General features: G+C 35.2%; 2 protein-coding genes across 10 annotated transcripts in view; one reads left to right on the top strand and one right to left on the bottom strand.

Annotated features, from left to right (window-relative positions):
* Positions 1 to 10,000, bottom strand: part of qin (tudor domain-containing protein qin) — a 208,213-nt gene that overhangs the window by 157,369 nt on the left and 40,844 nt on the right. The window lies entirely within an intron of this gene.
* LOC118450603 (uncharacterized) overlaps positions 1 to 10,000 on the top strand; it is a 64,591-nt gene that overhangs the window by 16,263 nt on the left and 38,328 nt on the right. Inside the window, exon 1 of one of the 3 annotated variants that reach the window (XM_085663107.1) lies at positions 1,940 to 2,421. The exons of the other annotated variants lie outside the window; for them this stretch is intronic. The gene's annotated coding sequence lies outside the window, so the exon portion shown is untranslated. Of the gene's footprint in view, positions 1 to 1,939; positions 2,422 to 10,000 lie in introns of those variants that run through there. 3 annotated transcript variants of the gene reach the window in all.

Genomic DNA, 10,000 nt, shown 5'->3' with positions numbered 1-10,000 from the left:
GAATGAATGAATGAATGAATGAATGAATGAATGAATGAATGAATGAATGAATGAATGAATGAATGAATGAATGAATGTACGAATGAATGTACGAATGTATGAATGAATGAATGGATGGATGGATGGGTAAGTGGATTAATGAATGAAATAAATGAAATATGAATGAATATAGAAGTTAATAAAGATTTTGAGTAAAATTAAACTAAAGAGTAAGAAGTTGGAAGGGAGAGAGGGATAAACGGGTGAAATAGTAAACGATTCGATGTCTTCGTTTCGTGGTCTCGTTGGTCCTCTCCTTTTACCGCATTACCCCGCCACTCCTCCCCCTCTCCAATCTACAATATTCACCAAAGAGTTATTTTTCGTTCCCTCGCTTTCGTGGCTACATCGAAAAATATATGCATTCACCTTCAAACTGTCTATTTCGTTCGCCGTCGATTGGCCAGATCGTATAACACGGCTCTTTTACGAGCCACGGTAAAATTTTCTACTCTACAAACTTATGAATTCGTCGTCGACCATCTCTCTTTCTCCCTCTCTCTCTCTCTCTCTCTTTCATACACACACACACACACACACACAAACAGACACATGCGGGTATGACTTATCCTTCATTCTATTCTCCTCCTCTTCCTCCTCCTGCTCCTCGTTCTTCTTTTTCTTATTCTTATTTCTTTCACCTATCATTCATCCTCCTCCTTCTACCTTCCCCCTCCCCCTCCCACCATCTCCTCCTCGCTTGACGATATCATCCACTAGTTTGACGTCTCGTCGACGTTAGGAGCTTTATAACACGCGATATTCTTCATCCGAAATGTTATGCCTCATCGAGGCGTTGTCAACTCTCTCTCTCTCTCTCTCTCTCTCTCTCTCTCTCTCTCTCTCTCTCTCTCTCTCTCTCTCTCTCTCTCTCTCTTGCTATCCAATGTCCTCCCTCTTTCTAAACTTTTCCTTTTACCTGAAGAGTACAAAAAGAGAAAAGGAAAAAAAGAGAACGTTCAACTTTTACAACACCAGCTTTTTTCCATGACCTTTTAAATTTTAAAAAGCCTCGAACTTCCTTCAAATCCAACTACGTTTGTACTCAAAGGATATCCCGCTCCCTCCCGCTCACCTCACCTATCCGGCCACACCAATCTTTAATCGTAGTTAATTATTGATTATGGGCAAATAAATGACGTCGAAATTTAACGATATTTATTGAAATTATTGATGTTTATTATTTGAACATATAATACGAAATAGATGTTTAATCAATAAAACATATATATATATATATATATATATATATATATATAATCTATAACATTATATGTTTAGATATAAAATGTTAAATATTTATTTTTGGTGCAAAGTAATTATCACTATGCGATTTGGTTTTATTTTTGACATTATTATCCATTCGTTTCGTATATCGGAGTAATATAAATTTTCGACGAATAAATACTGCGTAACGTTATATTTATTTAGATATAATATTATTTCGGGCACACATTTTTTTTTTTTTTTTTTTTTGATGAAAGAAAAAAGAAAAAAAAAAAGAAAGAAAAGTTACTACCATTTATTCAAATATAAATTATTACAAATTTCGACGCTATAATCATCGTAGCAATTCAATATTTCGAATAAGAGAGCATAATATAATTTCGTCCGTATATAGTATAAACTTCGAAGGTACCTAAATTTCCAATGAAATTTCTTAATTAACGTTATTTTAAAAAGACATTAGAATAATGAAGAATGTGAAAAAAAGAAAGGAAAAGAGAGAGAGATAGATAGATAGATAGATAGAGAGAGAGAGAGAGAGAGAGAGAGAGAGAGAAAAAGAAAAAGAAAAAATTAAAAGAAAGGAAGAAACCAAAATCGTTTAAAATCTTTCATCTGAAAGAGAGAAAAGAAACGATACTAAACATATCTCAGTAATTTCACAGTGTTATAAATTCGAATTAAGAATTTATCGTCTTTCTTTTCAATGAAATAACCCGTTAGTAACAAACATAAACAATAAACATTGCTAATCTAATTTTAACAATCATTTACGTTTCCTTTCAAAATGCAAGAAGAAGAAGAAGAAGAAGAAGAAAAAAAGAAAAGAAAAGAAAAGAAAAAAAAGCAAACGAAAGAGAAGATAAATAATTTGCAAATCAAAAAGTATCCCCATCTATTACGTTTCTTGCTTTGCATCACGAATGAAATCTCGACGGAAAGGAGGAAGGGAGGAAAGGAGGAGGGGAGGGGAGGGGTGGCAACAGCGGCGACGACGAGGGGAGGTAAAAGAGAAGAGAAAAGCAGAGGGCAACGGGGAATGGTAAAAATGAGATTACTAAAACAGTCTTTTAAAACCGATGACTCTGAGGCAAGTTTAATCGAGTTCCATGATATCCCATCACTGGTGGTGCTCATGAAATTTCGCCATAAAAGGTAGGTACCATAACTTGGAAGTTATCAGCGCGGGCTTCGTCCATAAAGAAAGGACGATTTGAATTTTCGTCCCTTCCACCACGGATTGACATCTTTATATAGGATAAACCGAAATTTATAGATAGCCATTTTTATAACGTCGTAAAGGACGATCTAGGTGGAAGATACAGAGATACAGAAAAAAAAAAGAAAAAAAAAAAAAAAAAAAAAAAAAATACAAAGACAAAAAAAGGTGAGATTATTAAAAAAAAAAAAAAAAAAAAAAAAAAAACCTTACTCTTTTTTTAATTACCTATCTACGAGTATAGGTTAATAGGTTGACGGATGAATAAGCTAAGCCAAATCTCTAATTCAACCAATCTCTAATTACTTCTCTTACACATGTGCTATTGCTATATAAAACGAATAACGTTGATTAGAACGAATAACGTCACGACGACTAATCCTAGTTCTACTACTGAGATTTTAAGACATCTCAGAGCAAACTTTGAGCTCGGTTAAAACAATTTGCGCGTTCCACGATTCACGAGGAATTTTCTTCTTCTTCTTCTTCTTCTTCTTCTTCTTGTTCTACTTCTCTTTTTCTTCTTTTCTTTTTTTTCCCCTTTTTTCTTCTTCATAATAACACTTTTCGAAAATACATTTTCTAAATCTACTTATTACATTATTTCCGAGACTTCAAGAATGGCCAAGAAGTCAAAATAATTCATTCTGTTATGAATGATAACCGTTCAAAGTGTCTAAGAAATGTAACACATCTCTAACACATCTCAAACGCACAATTAGAAATTATTTTTAGATTATTTGCACAATTACGATCAAATCTATGATTTAAAGGGACAATAATTTAGCGAAAAATAAAGAGAGAGAGAGAGAGAGAGAGAGAAAGAGAGAGAGAGAAAGAGACAGAGAATGAGAAAGAGAGAGAGAGAGAGAGAGAGAAAGAGACAGAGAATGAGAGAGAGAGAGAGTGAGAGAGAGAGAAATATAAAAAACCAGAGACAGAGAATGAGAAAGAGAGAGAGAGAGTGAGAGAGAGAAATATAAAAAACCTGAGACAGAATAAGAAAAGAAGATAATTACGTTTGAGAATGAGATTCAGTCAAATGAAATCTCTTCGAAATATTTCCAAGAGAAAAGGGATCAAGAGATGCGGGATTGTGAGAGTCAAAGGACTTTAAAAAGGCTTTAAGACGGAATAGGAACAAGAAAACGGGTGGGGAGGGAAGGGAGTGGGGTAGAGCAAAAACAAAAAAGAACTTAAAAAACAAAGACCAAAGGAAAGCAAAAAAAGGGGAAAAAAACAAGAAAGGTTACGTAAAAAAAAAAAAAAAGGAAAAAAAAATAAATAAATTAAAAGTAAAATATTTAAATGGCAAAGGATTCAAAAAAAAAAAAGAAAAAAAAAGGAATAAATGACGGATCGAAGAGATTGCAAATGGGTCGAAAGTACAAAAAAAAAGTTAAATATGGACGTGATGATTAAGAGACCAGAAAAAGAACGAAAGTAACGACGAACGGATATTATGATAAAAAGGATAAAAAGTACCCTAAGAGAGGTGGAAGGGTGAGAATGAGGTGAGCCAGTAGGAAAGGTGACAGTGAGTTAAGGGAGTGGGAGAGGATAGGATAAGAGGTGAGGGTTTAGAGAGGGACAGAGGGGAGAATCAAAACGAACGATCGAATGGAAATATTATATGCATACGATCCATCCTGCGTTTATTATTAATTAGGTAGTCGATCGTTTCCAAATCGAAATATTCGAACGACGTTTATCATCGAATATATATATATATATATATATATATATATATATATATATTATTTATTTTTTAATACACTCCTAATAATATAACATCAATATTCGATGATTTTGCTCTCAATAATCGTTCATTTTAATCGCTAGCGATATGCCATTAGCAATGAAGAAATTATGTATACGCGAGTGTTATAAACACGCTTATAAATATTTAAATAGTATATCGATATAGATATATTGTCAAACAAATATCTGACGCTAACGCGTCAAATATACATTTGCGCGTTTACTAGCGATTATACAACAGTATGTGTATTTTAATAATTTTCCAAAAGTTTTCGTATTCTTGTCTGATCTATCCTCTTATCGTTCTTATCTTTCTTTTCTCTTTTTCTTTTTTCCTTTCACCCACCCCACCCTCCCTCGCCCTTTTAATTCACAATCAACAAAGAGAAATCGATTTTCATTCAAAACACGAAAGTTACGAAATAAATGTAAACTTAAATCGTATCGTTCGCCTGACATTTTTTTTTAAAGCTATCAGAAAGCTATGACTTTGAGAAGTTTTGGAAAAAAAATATCGACGAGGCGCAAATCATCGTCGCGATCTAGAGCGAAAATTATAAAAATTTTCGTAAATCGTGCGAAAACGTTTATTTCAATGGCCAACACACGGGGATATATGCACCCGCGCATATGGTCGACCGAAATTTATATGAAAACGTTCGATCGGAACGTGGAAAGAGAGAGAGAAAGAGTGAGAGAGAGAGAGAGAGAGAGAGAGAGAAAGAGAGAAAGAGAAAGAGAGAGAGAGCCATCCGTTCATTCTCTTTTCCATCGCAATCCGATAGTCGACTATGGCCAACCATTATGGAAATTCGTCGAAACGGATATATCGTACCTGTTGCTCTGATATACACCAGAACGAAACGATACTACACAATCGAGTTAAATATCGTAAGAACCTAAGTAATAAAAACCAGACAATCAATTTCTTTAACATCTAAAATATTAGACTTCTATCTTGAGCAACAACGGGACTACATTTTGTTTTTTCTTTTCTTTTCTTTTGTTTTTTTTTTTTTTTATTCGTCGAACACGATGTAATTGATCGTTCATTAAATGTAAGAAATAAAGAGAGATAGAGAGAGAGAGAAAGAGAGAGAGGGAGAGAAAAGAAAAAAAGAAAAAAAAAAAAGAGAGAGAAAAGAAATTTACCTCATTTCTAGTCGCAATATTAAATCTCTTATAATTTCAATCGATTCACGTAAGAACAATCGTAATTAAAAAATTCGTCATTCATAAGTATCGTTATCATTAAAACGAATTTGAACGAAGAACTCAGAAAAATAAAATGCATCGTTCTTAATCGTAATCGATTATGATAGAGAAAAAAAAAATGGCAGATCGAAATATACACAGTGGATGATTGAAAATTTCACATATACATACACACACACACAATCTAGTATAAACGTAGGTATATATATATATATATATCGTTTAGTTATATAGATACACCAACACCATTTGGCACCAACACCATCACCACAATCATCACCACAATCATCACCACAACCACAACCACAACCACGGACAAGAAAATGCGGAGTATCGATAAGATTACTTGAATGTTGTTATATGTTACGTGTCACGTGACAGCTACGGTTAAACATATTTGTGATAATAGACCATAAAATTTTGGATTCCATGTGCTACCATTGTTGCTACTCTTACTTCTTCTCCTCCTTTTACTCCTCATCCTCCTCCTCCTCCTCATCCTCCTCCTCCTTTTCCATTCTCATTCTATTTCTCCTCCTCTCTGTCCTTTACGTGTACCAAGTCTGGACGGCCATAAAAGTACAACGCTATAGTTCGAAATTATAGTAATCCGGTGATATACGAGGAACACCTGTAACGGTCTCTAAACGACGTCGCCAATGTTCCTAAACGAGAGACAAGGATACAACCACCAACTGCACTTTACTTCTTCCATACACGATATATATATATATATATGTGTGTGTGTATGTGTGTGTGTACATGTACACCATAGAAGATCGATGATCGAAATTAATCCTGAATCAGCGGACGTAAATATGCCTTTTAAAGGATGAGAGGAGGGGAGGAGGGAGGGGAGAGAGAAAGGGGGAGGGAAGAGAGGGAGAGAGGGAGAGAGAGAGGAGGGGAGAGAGGGGAAAGTAATTAATGTAAAACCCGAAAGGACAAAACTATTTGCCTCTCTTTGATTACATAGAATATACGAGGAGTACGTGTATGAGTGCATACAAGGTGCACGTATATGCACACCCGTATATTCGTGTACAAGCGCACGTACGTACACTTATACATGTACCGAGTAAACGTAAACCAAACATTGAATTCCGTTAATGTCCTGCGGACAGGCCGACAGATGAGGTCGTTCTGATGCTGATAGGTTCGAAGGGTAGTAACAGAGTGAGAACTTGACAAAGTTGGGGTTTGTTGTCGGTGGTAGTGGTGGTGGTGGTGGTGGTGATGGTGATGGTGGTGAACTGAGTTCGAGGAACGTGTATAATGATGCACATGCGAGAAAGAGAGAAAGAGAGAGAGAGAGAGAGAGAGAGAAGTATACAAGGTGATCAAAAAGTAAGTTTGAAAAATATTTTCATAATGAACGATAATCCCAAATATCGATGAGATAGAAAGAAAGAAAAAAAAGGTGGGGGGAGGGGGGAGCGGGGAAAGCAGAGAAGAAAAAGGAAATTGAAAAAAAGTACACCGATGTGACTCAATTAAAATTACACATTAATTTTACATTATAACGTACAATATAAATCGACGATTAATTAAATTCGTTCCAAGATTCTTTTCTTTCTCTTTTTTCTTTATCTTTCTTTTTTATTTATTTTTTTTTTCCCCCATTCCCTCCAATATTTCTTTTTTTTCCCCCCCATTCCCTCCAACGTACATGATAATCTTTAAGTCGTACGTTGAATCGGAACAGATATTTCTTAAATCACCCTGTATAAGAGGAAGGATGAATTTACAGTCGAGAAACTGTAAAGTGACCACAGAGCCCGACTGAGCAATCGTGAACAGATTGCAATTCTCAACCTGGATCAACTTTCCCTACTTCTTTCTTTCGTCGTACCTTCTATCGTAAACCTCTCCTCCTCCTCCTGCTTCTCCTCCTGCTTCTCCTTCTGCTTCTTCTCCCGTCAATGAACCCTCCTCTGTTCTCTATCTATCTATCTATCTATATATATCTATATCTATTTATCTCTCACAAAGGTTCGTGAAAGGAACACCTTTCGATGACATCACCCCTTTCGAATCGTTCGTTCTCGTAGGTCCTAACGATCGTTACGTTAAAAGGGTGGGAGAGATAGGAAAGGGGAGGGTCATAGAAGGGGTGGGAGTGAAACGGTAGGAGGCGCAATCGCGAGTATCCTCGACAAACCTACGATAATGCTTAGCTATCGCGAGGCAGAAAATGTCCTGACAGCTTCCTCCCGGCTGTTCTATTAACAGGTGTTACTGCAAGCAATTATCCTTGGAATACTAGCCAGGCAAACTACTGTTGTCGATCAGAATCGATCAATCCAACAATCCATTCAACCCACACCATTCATTCATCCCATTCCATCGCATCCCATCCCATCGCATCCCATCCCATCCCATCCCATCCCAACCAACCAACAACCAACCAACCAACCAACCCAACCAACCAACCATTCATCCATCCATCCATCCATCCATCTTTCAAACCCCAGGCTTTTAATTCTTGTCTTTTCGAATGCGATCGTGCAACGGGAAAAAAAAGAAAGAAAGAAAAGTAAACAAAAAGAAAAAAAAAAATAGAAAAAAGAACGAAAGAAAGAAAAATCGCAGTTTGACGAATTTTCCTTCCAAGAGAAATACAAACGCACAACTCTCGCGGAGGCGCACGATTTCTTCCTTCCTATTCTTTATTTATTTATTTATTTATTTATTTATTTATTTATTTTCTTTTTTTTTTTACTTCTTTCTTTCTTCGTTTTTTTTTTTTATTTATTCATTCCCTTTTTTTCCTATTTCCTTTTTGTTATTTTTCTTCTCTTCTTTCTCTCTTGTATTTTTATTTTATTCTTCTATCTTTCCTTTTTACAGTTTTCCATTAGGATTCGGTCGAACAGTTCGATCGAAAAAAAAGAAAAAAAAAAAAAGGAAAAAAAAAGGGAGGGAAAAAAATTGCAAAAAAGAAAGAAACAAAAGAAAATAATAATAATAATAATAATAATAATAATAATAATAATAATAATAATAATAATAATAATAATAATAATAATAATAATAAAACTGTGACGACATAGAATAATACGCATGACTAATTGCGATTGATCTATCTCTCACGTTATTTTTTTTTCTCTCTTATTTCATCCCAATCTCTCTCTCTCTCTCTCTCTCCCTCTCTCTCTCTCTCTATCTATCTATCTATCTCGAAGTGTTCCACTTCTCTCGTTCTCTCTATGCACTCTTCCTCACCCGAGGGCTTTCAAATCATACGAAGTCACACCAACAATATCATATCATCTCGAAGATGGCTAGATCAAAGTTATGCTTTCGAAGATGTAGTCTGATTTTCTAGATGCACGAATAGTTAATTACATCCACGTATATTGTATATCCAAATGTTATCACTCCACGTACCACTGAAATTGACGATATCGAGCGTGCCATCTTTCTCTCTCTCTCTCTCTCTCTCTCTCTCTCTCTCTCTCTCTCTCTCTCTCTCTCTCTCTCTCTCTGTCTCTGTCTCTGTCTCTCTCTCTCTCTCTCTCTCTCTGTCTCTGTCTCTGTCTCTCTCTCTCTCTCACTCTGTGTCTCTTTGTTTGTCTGTCTGTTTGTCACGTAGATGCATACGCATGGTACAACAAGCACGCTTTCGTATATGAACGAACATAGAATTCTTGATCCACCGAAAATATCGAATAATCACTGACTCTGAATTGCAAATTAAAGTTGCAAATGTGCGGGCAGATGAAAGATAAAAAAAAAATAAAAAGAAAAAAGGAAATAAAGGAAGGAGAGAAAGAGAGAGAGAGAGAGAGACCATTGTCCACGTCTTCTGACATCTTTTAAATTATTTTGTTGAAAAATGAATTGATTACAATTGCATATAATACATCAAAAGTATACAATCGTCCGAGTGTATATCCATCTGTGCATGTATGCGATATAGGTAGGAAATATTTCGAAAAGCCCGAACAAAATCTCACTTTGAAATATTTAACGAGTGAATAATAACGGACAAAGAGAATTTCAAAAAAATGAAAATTATAGTGACGAAAAGAGCTACGGGGCGAAGTTAACTCGTGTCAGGATGTTTCATAACTGCGATGATCATTTTTCACTTGTTAACTTGCAGATTTACGATTTTAAATATCCTACCCTCTATCTCTCTTTATATCTCTTTATCTCTTTTACACTCAAGCTCAATCATTCCCTTCCTTTCTATCTTCCCCGAACCATCTCATCCTCTCTTTTGCTTCGTTGAGAGTCTTCATGCGGCTATTGAAACGTCACAGACGTACGCGTGAAAAAAGAGCACAAAAAAGAAGGCAAAAAAAAAAAAAAAAAAAAGAAAGAAGATGTAGAAGAAATGGAAAAAGAATCAAAAGAATGAAAGAAACGGAGCGAGCTCGTTTGACACTCCCTCGCCTCATAGTAACCCTTTCTTTCTAGTCGATAAAAAAATAAATAAATAAATAAATAAATAAATAAATAAATAAAAATATAAAAAAAATAAAAATGAAGAAAAAAGAAGATTGTACAATACGAATCGGTACGATTAAGGAT

The sequence above is a fragment of the Vespa mandarinia genome, chromosome 20 (assembly GCF_050613455.1).
Source record: "Vespa mandarinia isolate Hongniang chromosome 20, ASM5061345v1, whole genome shotgun sequence".
Lineage (NCBI taxonomy): Eukaryota > Metazoa > Arthropoda > Insecta > Hymenoptera > Vespidae > Vespa > Vespa mandarinia.
The sequence above is the reverse complement of the archived record's forward strand: the minus strand, read 5'-3'. Positions and strand labels throughout refer to the sequence as shown.